The following is a 17,892-nucleotide window of genomic DNA, read 5'->3' on the forward strand; positions in this document are numbered from 1 at the left end:
AGGCACTGAGGAGCAAGAACCCAGAGGATGGTTGAGGTCATGGATCGTAAGAATGGAATGAAGAAGGCTTCCCTGGTGGCGCAGTGGTTGAGAATCCACCTGCCAATGCAGGGGACATGGGTTTGAGCCCTGGTCCGGGAAGATCCCACATGCCGCGGAGCAACTGAGCCTGTGCGCCACAACTGCTGAGCCAGTGCTCTAGAGCCGGCACTCCGCAACAAGAGAAGCCACCGCAATGAGAAGCCCGCGCACCGCAGCAAAGAGTAGACCCCGCTCGCCTCAACCAGAGAAAAGCCCGGGTGTAGCAACAAAGACCAAGCGCAGCCAAAAATAAAATAAATAAATTTAAAAAGAAGAATGGAATGAAGGGAAGGGTTAAGCGGGGAGGTTGAGGTGCTCAAGGTGAGCCACTCGAGGGACTGGACATCGTGATGAGGCCAGACGGAAGATGGCAGGTGATTGAGGGAGCTGAAAAGACACAGGCTGTGGTCAGATGTCAGATTTTAAGATTTCAGAGCCAGAAAGCTTGTGAGTGACCTTACGATCCTGGGTGTGGCAGCTGTGTGGAGGTAGAAATGCTCACTGGCGTGTCAGACACAGCATAAATGCTTTGGGGGGATTTTCTCATGAAATCTCATAACAATGCCTATTTTACAGAGGAGACGCTGAGGCACAGAGGGAAGAAGCGGCTTGATCCAGGAGCCACAACAGGTCATTGCCGGAGGCTGGGCTGTGAAGGTAGGTGATGTTTTCCGCTCTCAGCCGCTGTGCATAACACCCTGAGGGCAGATGGCTGAGTCAGCTCTGTGCACGTGCGTGATGCTGGCCCCCAGGATTATGGCTGGTAGGGGTGGGGGGAAGATGATAAAACAGGGACTGAGTCTTCTGTGAAACGTTGACCTGGTCCCAGATGACAGCTGAAGCGTCACTCTGCCCCACCAGCTCCACCACCACCCATACTGGCCAAGTCAGCTCTGGGCTTCAAAGGGCTGATAAGCGTCCCGTTGGGTGCATTACTCAGCCTTGCGGGGGGCACTCAGCTTCCTGGTGCCGAGGCTTTGTGTCTGTAACTAACTGGAGGCCAGCCCGGCACAGGGTTCAAGTCACAGCTGTCAGTGGTTAGAACTGGAGCAGGGGAGGGAGCAGCCCTGACGTGCACTGCTGCTATCACAGAGGGGAGTATCTCCCACAGGAGAAGCACAGCTGAGCAGGGCATGCGTCGATCTGGGGGAGTGGGGGGCTTCTGTGCTCTTTACCACACTCCCCCATCAGGCCAAGATGTACAGTCTCCCTGGGGCCACATTTTCCAAGAGGTGTCGGTGGGTGCCCCAGGTGCATTTCACATCACGTGGTCACTTTCTTTGGGATAATCCTCCTGGCGCGGTCTGGATCCAGGCGAATGACATGGAGAACACTCTGGTCGTTCATCAACTTTGTCCGCTTATGTCAGTTGGTTCTTTTTTTCCGTCGTTCTGGTTGAAAGCCTTTTTCCTCTCTGTCTGACCCATCATTTAAGAGCACAGCGTGGGGCGGTAGAAAGATCTGTATTCACTTGTTTATTTGGCATAGTCTTTGGATGAAAAGATACATGGAACATGGGTTTTGGAAAAAGGTGGGCCTGGGTTTAATCCTAGTTGTGCTATCCTTGTGGGCAGGGGCCGCATCGTGACGTACTTTGGATGTCACAAATGAGCTGTTTTTAACCTGTGAATGAGGGGGCGCTCTATGGCCACAGGGGAGTCGCTTATACTCGTGGACCCTCAGTTTCCTTTTCTTTGCCCTGGCCTTTTGTAACAACTTGGCACACTGTTCACAAGAAAGCACGGAGAAGATATCGGTGAAAGCTTGGCACTGTGCCTGGCTATGCACCCAAACCTGTTGATTTCTCCTCTCCTAGATCCCATACGTTTTTTAACTGACAGGGAAATGCCATTTCCCCAGAAGAACTGGTGTGCTGGTTGCACTGCAGTGGCCTGCAGGGTTGCATTTTTTGTGCCTGCATGGTGGGTGCCACGTGGACGCTGATGGCAAAGGTCATTGCAGCCATGGGTGCCCGTCAGTCCAATTAACGCAGCTGAAAGATGGCATTTTGGATGGAGCAGAAAGAGAGCTGTTAAGAGCTCATTTCAGAGCTCACCGCTTTAGCTCCTAGCAGCAAAGCTCTGCCCCCCTCCTACCCCTAGTTCTGCTGGTCTGGAACAGGCCTGGTCAGGGGATGTGGTGGGATCTGCTTGTCCGGCGTTTGCACAATAATCCTTGATGCGGGGATTGAACTAGGTGTGAAATAGTCCGTGACGCCTTACAGCTCAGGAGACTGCAATTGCGTTCTTCACACCAGATGCATTTTCCAGATGATCCAAGCCTTTTCTCTGCCGGCAGCTCCCACTTCAGCATTTCTAGACCCGGAACAAGGTCACGGGCTCCAAGGGGGCCCGTGCCCACTTTGGCTTTGCGGGAAGTCAGTATTCTGTCTTGGCCTTGCCGGCCATTTGAGCTTGGATGTTGTATCATCGGGCTGCACGTCTTGTTTCTTCTCGCACATGGCGTGACATTTGTTCAAACAGAAGAAGCACTGTGGTTCTGGGTAAAGAGCAAAGGTTTTGAGTGATGCTGCCTGGGGTTGATGCCTGGCTTTCAAGCTCTCTAAGTCTCTGTTAGGCCAACTCCACACAGTGCTTGTGAAGTCCAACCACACAGATGAGTGTGAAGACGCCAGGAAGGGTGCAAAGAGCTCTGTAGATATTACTGTTTTATTTATGATTATCCTTCAATTTATAGACCCATACCTGCATTTTGATGTCAGGCTACGAGAATGTCACAGCTTATTTGTTAAAATATCATTGGTCTCTCAGGCACCTAATAGAGGAGAAAAAAGGCTGAATATTTACACGCGCGTTATTTACCTTTAATGCAGGACTTAGTTGGTCTGGTTAGGTGAGCTGCGGATGAGAGGGAAGTTTTGAGAATCTATTTACAGGCTGTTTTTTCTTTTCTTTTTAGTTTTGTTTAAAAAGTCGGTGCATCGTCCTCAAAGACTTTAATGGAAATTAAGTGGATGAAGTTCCCAATCTTGTCAATGTTAACTAAAAACACAACGCCCGAACTGTCAGATTTGAGGCACTGGGAATGGTAGGAAGAGTCAGTGATGGGGCTTCAGAGCGGAAGCTGGTAATTACCAAGGTTCCCCTTCTCCCTTGTCTCTGCCGCCCACAGCAGCACCTTCAGCCTGGACCCTCTATCCTCACTGCATCCTCCTCTCCTCGAGAATCTGTCGTGGCTCCCTATCGCCCCATCGGTCCCCCAGGGTCTGGATCGTGCCCTCACTCGTCGACACTTGTCCCCCGGTTTTCTCCCGCTCACGATCTGTGTTCCGGTGTTTCTGTACTGCATCCTCTTCAAGATTTACCATCAACTTGCGTTTTCATTTTTGTAAGACTAGCACCTCTGAGGCGCACCTCTGGCAGAGCACCGCCAGCACCGAGCCGTTCCATGCCGTTTCTCCTACAAGAATGACCTACCTTCCAAATATTACTCAGTGCCAGCCCCACTTTCTGCAGAGATTGGTCCTAAATAGTCCAGACAGGAGCATCACGCCCCTTTAGGTAATTCATTGTACCAACTCTTAGCCCGTTGGAAAATTCTCAAAGTGAGTTGCTTTAGAAGACAGTGAGATTCTAGTAACTGTGTCCCAACAGATCCCCGTTAGGAGCAACTGCCCCTCTTAGTAACCTTCGTTTGGCCACTACCTGCATACCTCTTCTATCCTATAGACTGAACAAGCCGGAGCATATTTGATCCTGTGTAATCACATACGTCCTGTCATAGTGTCTGCACAGAACGTCCCTTCAGTGAAACTCACCAAATGCTTCACTATTATGGCTCCTCATGGGTCTTCAGAGGCCCAGGTCCTTGAATTGGGAACCTCCCCAAATGTTGGTAATGCAAGCTGTCCCTCTCTGGCACGTGTGAAGTAGGACTGGGGCACGAGGCCAGTGATGAGAAGAGGTCTGTTTAGGATGGTGTATAAGTTTTTGATTGCTGAAACAGCTTACTACAAGCTTAGGGACTGAACACAGCACAAATGTACTATCTTACCATCCTGTCAGAAGTCTTGACATCGTCTCCTTGGGCTAAAATCGCAGTGTCAGCAGGGCCGCATCCTCTACAGAGGCTCTAGGGGAGAATCCACTTCCTTGCCTTTTCCGGCTGCTAGAGGTTGCCTGTATTACTCGGCTCACTGTACCCCTTTTCTATCTTCAAAGCCAGCAGCGTTGCATCTCTCTGACCGTTCTTCCACCATCTCTCCGCCTGACGCTCCCTTCTGCGCCACTCTTACTTTTAAGAGCCTTTGGGATTGCGTTGGGCCCTTCTGGATAATCCAAGATAATATCTCTATTTTAAGGTCAGTTTACTAGCAATCTCAGTTCCAACTGCAGCCTTAATTTCCCTGTGCTGTGTAACCTATTTACCTATTCCAGGGCTTAGGACATTTTTGGAAGAGTCAGTATTTTGCCTACCACAAATAGAGACTAGGAAGTATGGTGCCCAGATCCACTTTGCCTTTACCCAGAGTGAAAGCATTCAAATATGTAAAAGGCGTCCACACTGAGGTCAAAGCTGGTGAGAAAATACGGGCCACGGCCAGGATAGAATCCCTGGCACCAACCATGAACCACCCACGCAAACAACACACGTTTACTGATGCCTGGTACATACTAGAGATTCTGAGGCAACTGTCTATCATCATGGAGTGTGAGAGAAAAGGACATGAGGAGACAAGACACTGCGATGAAGGCTTCAGAGAGGAGTGGGCACATCAGCTGACTCTTGAAGGAGACATAGGTTGGATGAAGATGTTCTCTGGGCAAAGTGGGGAGAGCGTTTCTGGCAGAGGTCAGAGCATGGACAGAGCCTAGAGGTGTAGACCAGCACAGCATCTTCCAGAACCAGCCAGTAGCTCTCTTTTTGCCATGTTGGACCCTGTGGAGGCCTGCTGGGATCATGACTTCGAAAACACCAATTATGTCTGGAAGGCTGTGGTCCAAGCATTTTTGCTGGCAGTAAGCAAGGTCTTGCAAATCAGAGGGCGCACACAGCTCTTCTTAAAACTGAAAGTGTTTATGCCTGACGCGAACGCAAATTTTATCTAGGGAAAACAAAATAGTGACGTCTGGAGACAAACCAAACAAAACCAGAGTCATCCAGGGAAAGATAACCCACTTCCATGGAACAGTAGCCTGGTTTGGGCCAAATTCTGAAGCAAGCTTCCTGCTAAGGCTGTTGGCCACAGAATCCATGTGGGGTTGCATCCCTTAGAGATTTAACTTGTTTAAAAGTAAGCAAATAAAATTCAGCGGAAGAAAAAGAATCAGTTTTTTGATGTGATTTGACCAGAGACGTTTGGAGAACAGTTGATAGTGGAGAATGATAAGAGGTAAGCAGGTGTTAAAGGCCGAACTGTGCTTCCTCCAAATTTGTGTGTCGAAGTCCTAACTGTTGGGACCTCAGAATGTTACTGTATTTGGAGATACAGTCTTCAAAGAGGTAGCGCAGATAAGATGAGGTCATTAAGACAGGCCCTAATTCAATGTGACGGTTGTCCTTATAAAGGAAATTAGGACACAGACACGTGGAAGGCCATGTGAAGACACAGGGGAAAGTTGATCACCTATAAACCAAGAAGAGAGGTCAACCCTTCTCACAGCTTGATCTCAGACTTCTAGCCGTACAGAGCTAGAAAAAAATACATTTCCATTGTCTCAGATACCCAGTCTGTGGTGCTTAGTTATGGCAGCCCGAGAACTAATATAGCAGGTCATAAAAATCATAAGAGTCATTGGATGCCAAGAGCTAGTTGCTGTGATGTATCACGCAGATCTTCTTTCAGGTCTGATGGCCTTCTTCCTCCAAGTGCTGGGAATACTACTGGCAGACAGCCCCCAGCTACCAGCTTCTTTCAGGAATTTGCCTTGGATCAAGCTACCTTGTTCCAGGTCATGCCCCCTTTCTCCGGGTGGTCTGTATCCAAGACTTGTTGCCATGTGCGTATTAAGGCTTGGTCCCTTTGCCCAACTTGGTTCAACTCTTGAAAGGTCATCTGGCTTTGGAGCTTCCCTTGGAGTTGACTGAGGCCTTTGTTAGGACTGCATCATACCTTCTCAGCTTCTCTTCAATTCTTCTTCCTTCCCCCACTTCCCTTCCACATGGATTGATCCCAAGGGCACTCCCTAATACACTTCTATTTATTTATTTATTTTTGGCTGCATTGGGTATTCATTGCTGCACACAGGCTTTCTCTAGTTGTGGCGAGCGGGGGCTACTCTTTGTTGCGGTGTGCGGGCTCCTCATTGTTGTGGCTTCTCTTGTTGTAGAGCATGGGCTCTAGGTGCGTGGGCTTCAGTAGTTGTTGCATTTGGGCTCAGTAGTTGTGGCTCTTGGGCTGTAGAGCGCAGGCTCAGTAGCTGTGGTGCACGGGCTTAGTTGCTCCCCAGCATGTGGGATCTTCCTGGACCAGGGCTCGAACCTGTGTCCGCTGCATTGGCAGGCAGATTCTTATCCACTGAGCCACCAGGGAAGTCCCCTAATACACTTCTATATGTTAACTGTTGTCTCAGGGTCTACGTCTGGAAGAATGCAACCTGTGACATCATAATAAAGAAACTGGACTTTGTCCTGACAGCATTGGGGAACTATTGAAGCATTATATGCTGGCGTGGTATGATTTGTAGTGTGGCTGGTTTGATGGCTAAATTGAAGAGGATCAGACAGAAGCAAGTAGACCAGTCAGACAGGGTGGAGGGTAGGCAAAATGGAAGGTGATAGAGGCCTGGCTGTAAACGGTTATTCTTCACCTAAGGCTTCTCCTGCAGCCTCTACCTGCTGGGAAGCTCAAAACCATTCCAGTATATGAAGTGCATTGGCCTGGTTTGACTGGCGTTTACATCTCACTCAGAACATTGAAGGGAGCTCAGGTCTGGTCCGCTTTCCAAGATGTGAGAGCCAAACAAGACTATAGGTGAATACCTCGTGGGTGAACAATAAGAGCCTAACGCTCCAGGTGTATCCTCAGGGATTTAGATACGAATCAGAGGATAAACTACGAACTTCCTCCTTACCCCCTGCAAGTGCAAGTGTCGCAGGAGCTTAATCTGACGGGATGCAAGCTCTCACACGCCAGCCTCGACCACCTATGTCTCTTCCCTCACATCACACCATACTGAACCCTGAACGCTTGATAATGCAGCTCCTCTGTCTGGACTACATCCCCTCTTTCTCCGTGCCCTTCATTTACCTTATTCATCATGTAAGTCTCTTTTCTGCATTTATTGCTTCCAAAAAACCTATACCGATGGCTCCCTCAGGCTGGGTTAGGTATATTTTTGCTGTATTTTTATAGTCTTTTTTGGGTTTTTTTGACCATTAGACTGTAAACTTCAGGACAGTAGAAACTATGTCTTCTTAGGGACTTGGAGCAAAAGAAGCACTGCATTCTTCTTCCCATTCAAAGTTTGACCATTAATGAATATATACACAAAGAACTGATTATTGAATGGGGATCCCTTTATCTACTTTGGTAATGCTTGCAAAACACTCAGTAACCATCAAATCTAGAGATTCCAGTGAACTGTGTAGGAGCTTGTGGCTTACACTTGGGACCAAGTGGTATCTCCTACTTATTACATTATATTATGTGTTTAAACTTTAGGATCTGCAGACGTGAGCAAACTATGAGAAAAGTAGCATGACCTGTAGACTCCAGATTCCTAACCTTGTGAAATAGGACTGCAGGCCTGCTTGCCTCAAGCATAGAAATCAGTAGGGGAGTAGAGAAGGGGGAGAGAGGGAGAGTGGTGGGTTCGTCTTCTGAGAGGGGTCCTGCCCTGCTGGTTTCAGAATAGCGAGGCAGGAAGGAGGAGGAGAATGTGTGTGTCAGAGCCCGGATGGCAGAGGGCAATTGAATCTAAATTGACCAGTTGGGTTAGACATTCCTCCTTCCACAGGAATCGGGGAGTAAGAAGGCAGAGAGAGGACCAGAGTTCCCTCTAAGGCATTTCCGTGCATGGGAAAAGTGGATGGAAATGTGGCCTTTACGAGATAAAGTGGAAACACGGGGGAAAGAGCACACAGGAGTTGCCATCCAGGCCTCTTGAGTTTCATGTCCCCGGAACCCAGTATGAGACTGGCCCGAAGTGGGTGTCAGCCTGTGCTTACTGATGGGACGGATGAGTGGGTCACTAAGTGGTTAAGGAGTGACAGTTGCTGATAGTTTTGTGGTTCTGCACCTTTCCCTGTTTCTTTCAGTTACTAATTAATGTCCTTGGGCCTGGGTAGTATTATAAATGTAATTCATCCTCAACTTTGCAGGCCTGTCACTGAAAGCCCCCTCAAAATCTCTTGTAATCTCACCTTTAGCCACATCCATCATGAGGGTGTGCTGTTATCTGAAATGGGCTCCTGCTAGGTGGGCAACGGGATGTGGCCAGAAGGGGTGACTGGGAGCCTGGCTGTGCTGCCGTCCCAGGGCTCCTTGTCAGTGTGATGATGGAGTGAGCTCTATGTGGGACCAAGCAGGCCTTGGTATCTGACAAGGGTCAACACTGTAGACAAGTTAAAGGTAGGGAGTGGATGGAAGTCGGCGGCAGAGAGGTGCAGTGGCGTGGCTGTCTGTGCTTCATCCACTTACGGCAGAACGGAAACAGGATGGATGCCCTGAGTGACTGGGAAGAGACTGACCAGTGACTGTGGCCCCTTAGAAGCAGATAAGGATTCAGGAGAGAACTAGACAGGCTGGACAGGAAAATGGAGGCCAGCGCCCCATGGTGGGGTTAGGAGGGGACTGTTGGGAGGAAGGCAGGGTCCCTTCTGGGGTCCACAGTATGCAGCCAGCTCCTATGTTGGTTGCTCTGAGTGAGTGACTTGAGTTTGAAGGGTGTGCTGGTTCCCTGCGTTTGGAGGAGATACACTAAACTCTTTACTCTTCTGGGGTACATGCCGTGATGAGCTTCTGAGGTCCCCCCTTCAATGAGGACTTACTGTCCCAGCTGCCAGAGGACTGTTGGCAGACAGCCTTGCTATCTGTCAGCCTCCTTTTGCAGAAACACACACCTGAGATCTTGCCCCTTCTTGGGGTGCCCAATCTAATATTGAATAGTCGCCATGGGAGTATAAATATATATATATATTTGAGCTCAGCTTGGAGCAGTGCTGAAGGGTCAGTCCTAACTCCACAGCTTCCCGTGGGGTCAGCAAAATCTGTCACTGGGTTTGCTGAATGTCTCCCTCTGCTCCCTACTTCTGTTCCCTTCCCTTCCCCACGTTTTGGTCTGAAGTTCATCTTAATAAACATCCAGCTTGCTCAATAGCTCAGCATTTGCTTCCTGGGCAACCTGACCCGTGACTGTCCCCTTGTATAGTGTGTTCTCATCTGGTTTGGGAAGAGCCTGGAGTGGGTGAGGTTGAGTGTGAAGGGGCGGGTCTGGGAGTGATGGGAGAAGGGGGTCAGGCTTGCACAAGATTGGATCTAGAGTAAAAGTCCCCCAACAGAATTCGTTCAAGACCTGGTTGATGGTACCAGTGACATCTTATTGCAGTGATGCTCAAAAGGAATGCTGAACTGTGGAATAGGGTGATGGTGGTGACCCAGAAGGAGATGGCTCATGGTATGTGGACAGAATGACTCACTGGAGCCTGGGCCCACTCTTGGGAAACAGTCTCTCTCGTGCAGTTGGGTGGTCCATCAGTCAATAGATATTTCTAGAGCTCTTCTTTGATGAAGTTTGGAAAGTTGCACAAGTTCTTAACATTGCAAATATAATACAGTTGTCATGGTTATAGCCGTGAGGGTGGCCTAGAATGTGCAAGTATGGGTTTGAGTCCAATCTCTTCTGGAGAGGAAGGAGGCGAACTGGAGAGAATATTATGAATTCTGAGTGTCAAACCCCTAATCCTCAGATTTGTCATAGAAACTGAAAAAATGTCTCCTTTTGTCATGCCTCCATCCCACACAGCCTCTGGGAAGTTACACTCCTCGTATATTAATTTCTTATGAATAAGCAATTCTTTGAGTACCTCCTATATGCCAGATTCCGTGCTGAAAACCATGGGCCACCCTTGAATGGCTCTCAGATTCCTGTGAGAGGCAGACACAGAAACAATAGAAATAATGGTGGCACTGGGGTTCTGTTAAGTGGTTTATGATTAGAGAACTGAAGAACAGTTATGCACGGCTCACAGCCATAGCCACCCACAAAGGTCCAAGTAAGGTGTATGCATGGCACAAACACAAGGAAAGGGAGCAAAAGGCCACAGGGTGACAAAATTCTGTTAACTGGGAAGAGAAGACCCAGAAAGCCAGACTGAGTCCTGTTGGGCTTCCCCTTGTCCTAATACACTAAGGATTCACATGAAAGCAAGTCCTGGAGTCTGCTTTGTCTCAGATCTCTCCACGCTCCACACATAAGGTTCACACAGGGAATTGTAAGCATTTAGTGCTGCTGGAAATTGAAGACAGCAAAGCATTAAGAGATGAGACTAACCACCTGGGCAGGTTCCAGGTCATCAAGGACCAACCACCGTGTTATCATAGAGTTTGTCATTTGCCCTGAGAACAAGTGGCTTGAAATTGTATATTCATGAGAATCACCTGGAGAGGTATAAAAGCAGTGGCTCCATGGTCTAGTGCCTAGACAGTGGCTCTCAGATGGGTAGGGGCAGTGAGAAATGGTTGGCAGGGCCATTTCTGGGAGAGTCAGGGCTCTGGGTCCCCCAGCTCTTAGGTGTGGACTCAGGGGAATGATGGGGTTTGAATGTCACATCCTGGGCGGCCAAGTCCACTGGGATCAGGTAGACTAAGGTTGTCAGTGATGGAGATGCCACATAGGAATAAAAGCTTTACACGAGAGCCCAGCATCCTTTCCATGTCCTCACATTGCCTTGGCCCTAAGGGTATTAGGAGAAACTGGGAAAACTTTCAGATGTTCCAACCAACCCAGGAAGGAGAAATCATTTCCTCGCAAGATCACTGGTCCCATTCTGGGGTCATTTGGCTGTTAGAAACTCCTCCCCCACCCCATGCCGTCCACCCATTGGTTCCTATTCCATCCCTAAGTGTTGATGGGATAAGCCAGAACTGATGCTTGAGGCCTGTTTTAGCTGAAATTAATAATCAATGAAATCTTCAGTCAATAGGCACAGGGCAAAATAAATAGTCACCTGAAGGTGACCAGCCCTAACTTAATGAGTGTGATTCATCACTTCAAGCAAAGTGCCGTTGGCCCCAGTTATTGGAATCAGGTCTCTAGCAGGAGGCTGGGGCTGCCTGGGGAGGAAGAGAGTGGGAATATACATGGGACCTCGATGCGTTAGTTCTGCTGATGGCCCTGCGTACAGAACATGGACCCCCTCAACAGCAAAGCGACCCCTGAGCCACATTTGTAGGTCACATTCGGATGGGAAATGATTCATGAAAATACGTTTGATGTCCAAAAACAAAAGTACTGATTATCCAGTGAAGAAAGTATTAGGAAACTCATTAGCAAATATGTTTTTGTCCTTGCACTGGCCTAAGCATCACAGTTACCATCCACACCCACACAAAATGCAGATACGGTTGTGCAATGAATTTTGAAAATTGAGTCCCTCAAGCTTTCTGGTTCCCATGCCAACTGTGTCCATTTGATGTCACTTGGATCACGATTGCAGGAAAAGTACTTCCCGTTCTAGCACTTCCATAGCTTCCTAAAGGATGGGACTGACACTCTGTACATTTTTGGTGTGAAAAAGAAGGTTCTATTGTTGAAGCCCCTTTTGTGAGACACTTCATTACTCACAGCTGAAAGCATCTGTGTTCTTCCTCCAGGCAACTCCTGCCTTTTGTGGGATCTTCCTCCCAGCAGATCTTCCCTCTTTAGCTTGTTCAAGGTCTCAGCCTGAGAGCTCATGTAAGCTCTTTCTCATCCCACCTCCTCCAGAGCCTTCCCCCCATCTTCTTTTTACCCCAGACTTACTGAGCTGAGTTGCACACTTGCTTCCTTGGCCTTCTGATACTGTGTCCCCTCTTCCCTTTCTAAGATGACTGCCCTCCCTCTATTGGAACCTCTCTTGAAAGGCTTTGGAAAGGTCCAAGTTGCCAAACCCAATGGCTGCATTTCAGCACCCCTGAGCTGGTGCTCTTCACTTTCTCTCTTTTCCCCAGAGCTTTACCTTCGGTGGCATTCAGGAATCCCTTGGGCTGTGCCCCACATCTAAGCTCTCTCTCCTCTCGCCCTCCTTCACTCGCCTAAAAGCCAGTTTCCTCTCAACATATTGGGATCTCTTCTTCTCCTTCTCTGTAGTATATCCTTTGTTGATGTCTTATCTGGGTTTCGAGAAAGACCTCCATGTTGGAGTTTCCCCCTGCCACCCCCATCTCCATGCCAGGTCCTTACCTGTAGACCTGGGAGGTCTCAAAGCCCACTGGACACCTCAACCTTCGTGTCTGGTTGTACCTCAAATACGGCATGTCTGAAACCAAGCTCCCTGTGTTCTCTCATGAACCTGTTTCTGTGAGGGCCTGCTGACGGTGCTCTGGCCTGGTCTGGGGGCCCAGGCTATGGCATGTGTCTCAGTTTTACTCCCAGATTCCTTTACTGAGCCAGAGCCCTGCTGCTGGTCCCTACCATGTCAGAACAAGGCAGAAGTTGGGCTGCCTGCACACCAGGCCCTTTGGGTGCAGAAGTAATGATTTCTCAGGGTCTGACTGAGCCTGTGGTGACTCCCAGGACCTTGAGTGGAGCTGAAGCGTTGAGCCACAGTTTTGTGTCTTCTGCCATGGGGCGAGGAGAGATGGAGAATTGGGGAAACAAGGAGGCCCTGAATCTTGATGTATTCGCTCTGTGTGTCACCTCTGTCCTCCTCTCACTAAGATGCAGAGTCTCTGCAGGCAAGAATGTTTCCTCTGCTTCCCTGCTTCATCCTCAGCGCCCAGGAGAGGGCTTGGCGGGACCTCAGTAAGCCTTCGTTGAAGGAGTATATTGAATTAGTTAAGCCCATTCTCAGCAGATTCAAATATAGAAATAGAAATCGATCCCAGCAACTTGAGGTTCTTGGGTGGTTCACTTCTGTTTAGTTGAGGTTTTCTATTTCAGCCCTCTGGTCCTGCAGCATCACTGAGGTCAGAACCAAGGGGAGGCTCACGGCTTCTTCAGCGAAGGAGTTTCTGAATAGCCTCTGGCCAAATAGTATTAGAAAACCCTCAAAATATGCATATCAAGTGTGAACACAGTGCAGCCGTAATCAGGGACTTTGTTTATAAATCTGAGCTTAATTTCTTTTGTATGAAGAGAAGGTGAGAAAACCTTACAGCCAGTAGAGCGACCACATCAGGGACCTGAACAGATATGTGCGTCGATTGGCACCTTGAAATCCCTCCTAACTTGTCTTCCCTTGTCAAAATTGCATTTGCATCTGTATTGGAGAAGATCTTTTTTTGTGGCAAAAGTGTAAGTCCAGGGACACATGAGATAACTAGATGTTGCCTGCTGTTGGCGGTGGGGAGCACTGCTGAGAACCCAGGCTGGCAGCTGGAAAGGCATTAACCGTCCTTTAGGGAAGTCCGTGCATGATGAAGTGCCGTCGCAGATGGCAACAAGCCCCCTTGGGTTTGGGGTTCTTAGGGAGCTTTCAGGGCGTGCCATCCTATTCTCCCCAGTCAGGCCCCGGGCTTACCAGGGACCCCGCTTGGTTTGGTGCTTTATAATATTTCCTGAAGGTCTTCCTTTGCTTTGTGACAATACGGGGACTGACTGAGGCTGCCTGGATCCCCACCACGACATGTTCTTGGGAGGGGTTTCTGTGTCACTCTCAGCCCACAGTGATAGGTGACCTGCAGAGGAGTTCCGATCTTCATGGGGCAATTGTACACCTTTTAGGCCAGTGGTTCTGGAAAATGTCTCTTTTCTGGACAGGTCAGGTCCTTTTCTTCACTGTTCCAGCCTCTTCTCATTTCCCCGATTCTCTTTTCCCCATGCCTCATGTTGGAGCCTCACTTTCTTGTCCTGGATAATCCCTAGACTTTGCAATTATACAAGAAAACAAAGCTCTCTCTTTACTGACGGTAACTGGGTCCACTAAACCATTGCAAGCTTATTAGTGGACACCCCAGACTGCAGTGGGTACCCATGTACATTTCCATTTGCCTCATCAGTGAATGAGAGGAACTGTCTCATCACGGCCTTGCCAGCTTGGAGTATTATCACTTTTTATTAGTCTTTGTCAAATTAAAAGACAACTATTACTGGTTCACATTTATTTCTTTAATTATTCAAGAGATTGAGCAGTTTTTCATGTGTGGATTGGTCGTTTGCATTTCTTCTTTTGGGTCTTACCTTTAACCTCTGTGAATTAATGTTTTTGGTTTTTCCCTGGATGAATTCATACATCAAAGCAGCCAGCCATCAGACCCCCATTAGTATATTTGTGCTGCATTGCAACTGCATGCCGTTCTCTTCTTGTTCACCGTGTGCAGAAACCAGTCTGCTCTCAAACCTCAACAGGAGTGTGGAGACGGAACGTCTACTATTATTTCATTCATGCATACATATATATTCATACATATATATGTGTATATATGCACACATATGTATATATTACATGTATGTATATATTCAAATATGTGTGTACATATATTCAGTATGGTTCTATATTCAACTTAAAGTGTGTGTCAGACTTTAATGGGGAAATATTAGGAGCTATAACTTTAGTGAAGAGTATTCTCAGGTTGAACCAATATGAGGGCCCATGAATCAAAAACTGTTTTCACAAGTTGCTCTGTAAATCCCCTAAAATTAGTCTCTGGATTCAGTATTACAGAGAATGAGCAGGTCTTCCATGGTAGCCCCCGACGCGCTTCTGATTACATGTTGGAATGCCCTTCTGGTCCCTTTGCCCTCAACCAGCCACTTCCCGTGTCAGATAGAAGGGTAGGAGTGTTCACGTGACTGGTGCGTTAAGTGATGGGCTCAGGTGTTTCTTCCAAATCCATGATGCTCTCTTTATGCCGCTTCCTGCAGAGGTGGGTCTCCCCAGCTGAAAAATGAACACGTGACCAGCACTCTTTTCTTCCGTGGATATTAGCATCTATTTCTGGGGTCTGTGTGGGGGGCGTGTTCTGGGCAGGGTGGGGTGCTTCCAGCCCCAGGGCCCCCTGGAAGTGCGACCTGGGCTTGGCGTGAAGCCAGCGGAGCCCGCGGATTTACGAGGCGCAGATTGCGCCGGCCACACGGCTGTGTTTATCAGGTCCCAGAGCTGGGAGACTGGGTGGAGGGAACTGGAAATCTATTTTATGGTGAAGATGACTTACGCAATAAACCAGGTTTATGAAAGTGCTCGCAAGGCTGGTGTTTAATGTTCGCATACGCCATCGATCTCCTTGGTCTTACCCACCGTATCTCTCTTCCCTACCCTCACTGTTTCCTCTCTCTCCCCATCTCTCCCCCACGCCTCCGCCTTTCCCTCACTTGTTCTATCTCCTAGTTCCTGATTTGCTCCAGGAAGCCCAGGTGGTGGCTGCCACAGCCCAGGCTCACGCGCCTCTGACCTTCACACCCACAGCCGGCCCCGGGGACACACGTGTCCATCAGAAGTTGCATCACTTTCCCCGTTGCTGACAGCCATTCCCTCCAGCTTGCTCACCTGACTCTCGCCCTCTACTCTCTCTGTCCTTACTCTCTGACGCTGCCCCCAGCTCACTGCATGAGCACACAGCCCCCCTACTCCACCCTAGGGTGCTGGCATCAGCCTTCCTGCCAGACACTTCTATCTCATGCTGTCCTTCAGTGCTCAGACCCCTGTCGGCCTCCTGTCTGGCTAGCAGACTCCTTCTCTCTTGTGTTCCTGGCTTTGCACACTCCTAGATTCAGTGGTCCAAGTCAGAAATGCTCAAACTCTGTCCTGTGGGACCCATTCCACGTCGGCTGCTTGCTTGGTCTTTCCTATAAGATAAGAACATTAGTGACCATATGCCTTTAGAAGGAGGAAGGTGATATCCAGGTAGGAAATATTCATTCAACATACCTTCCTGGATATTTACTACATACTGCGGCTGGGCTAGGGGTCGGAGGTCTCTCTGAACTGGTCCGACTGCCTGGGCTGGGGCTCAGCTCCAGGGCCTGCACCTGTGGATGGGAATCCAGAGTAGGAAGCTGAGAGGGTAGCCAAGTCACGGCAGACACTTGTGAGCGGGGTCGTTCGCTCTGCACGGAGGGCCTGTCGTTTCCCGTCGCTGTGTTCCTAAGTGCCGGCACAGGCCTGGCCTGCTGCGCAAGTACTCAGTGCTTGCTGGGTTGGTAAGGGAATGAACCGTGTCTTGAACAGAACGGTTGAAGGACTGGGGTTGTCTAGCCAGTAGAAAAGGGAGGCTGAGCGAAGCTAATGGGACACTTGGAACACTGTCACAGCAGAGTGTTTCACGGGATTCCAAAGGCCTGACTGAAGGGTGGCATTTATGAAGATGTAGATTTCAACTGCACGTCTGAAAACTCTAGTTGTTTAACGAGGACGTGGGCTGCATCTCAGGTTGATGAACTCCTTGATGCTGGAGATATTCACTCAGAACATACCCCATGACCTCTTAATTGTGGTGATGTGGAAGGGAATTCTTACGAGGCCCGAACGATGGAAGAATTGTTCATTGGACGCCTGTTGTGTGCAAGGGACTCTATCAGGCTCTGTGAATGGAGAGGCGATGGAAGCCCTTTGTCCTAAGAAGTGCTCTAGCAGGTTCCTTGATTTGGCGCTCACTTTAAATAGACTCCCACCGTGTACACGGGGAAACTGAGGTCGGGACAGCGAAGGGCCTTTTCTAGAGGCATCTGGCATAGAACGCCTGTGGCGACCGGGCCCGTGGGAAGGGCTTACTTGCATCTTCTCACTTAGTCTTCCCATCAGCCCTGGGATGAAGATACGAGTTTTAGGTCTTTGACCCCGCATCAAACCCCATTCACCAGCCTCCCGATCTGGTGCTTTTCCCATTACAGCAATCACAAAGACAGCTTCCAGACGTGCAGTCACAAAGAGACTCAGAAGCTCAGGGCAGGGAGTAAGCAAGAGAGTAGAAATAGGTGGAGGCTGATAGGGAAGGAAATGGAGGCTTTCTGAGCCTGCTGTGGGCCAGACAGAGCTTTACCTACAAAGTGAGGTTTGATACAGACAAGATCCATGAGGGTCAGATGATTTTACTACCATTTTACAAATGATGAGCCTGTGGCTCAGAGACGTTAACTGACTTGGTTTACATCACACAGGTAATGAGGACTGGGACTCGGGTACTTCTTTACCACCATTAACACCCTCACTATTACCTCATTGTTGCTACCAGTACTACCACTACTGTTAGTACCATTACAACTAGTAGCACTACTTGCTGCTATCGCTACTACTACTATAATTACTAATTTTACTACCATGGGTACTAGTCCTCCTACCATGCTTACTAGTATTATGACTATTATATTACTAGCATATGACTCCTACTCATGACACAGTCTTGAGTTATGGAGTGCGTATTCTGTGTAAGGTCGAGACTAAGCCCTTTCAAATCTATTTTGTTTAATTTTCAAACCAATTCATTGAGATTTAGGATAGTCTTTACCCCAGAGCCGATGGGTTGCCCCACATTGTGGGGTAAACGTCGGCATGCCTGATCTACAAGAAAAGGACCGGAGGTGGAAATTGGTTAAACCAGGAACTAGTTTCTGTGAGTCCTAACACATACTCATGTATTTATCTTAGGTTTGGGATTAAAACAAATTCAGCCTATTTTCGCTGGAATTTTTGCTTAGACTGGTCTCTGCAGAATTCAAGTCAGGTAAGGTCTCCAGAAAAGGGATAATGCTTCTGTCAGGAAGAAGAGCGGTG

At 48.6% G+C, this 17,892-nt stretch overlaps 1 pseudogene; it reads left to right on the top strand.

Moving 5' to 3' along the window:
- Positions 1–751: 751 nt before the first annotated feature.
- On the top strand, positions 752–7,826 carry LOC117197005 (60S ribosomal protein L35a-like; annotated as a pseudogene).
- Positions 7,827–17,892: the final 10,066 nt, after the last annotated feature.

Source organism: Orcinus orca, chromosome 20 (assembly GCF_937001465.1).
Source record: "Orcinus orca chromosome 20, mOrcOrc1.1, whole genome shotgun sequence".
Taxonomy (NCBI): domain Eukaryota; kingdom Metazoa; phylum Chordata; class Mammalia; order Artiodactyla; family Delphinidae; genus Orcinus; species Orcinus orca.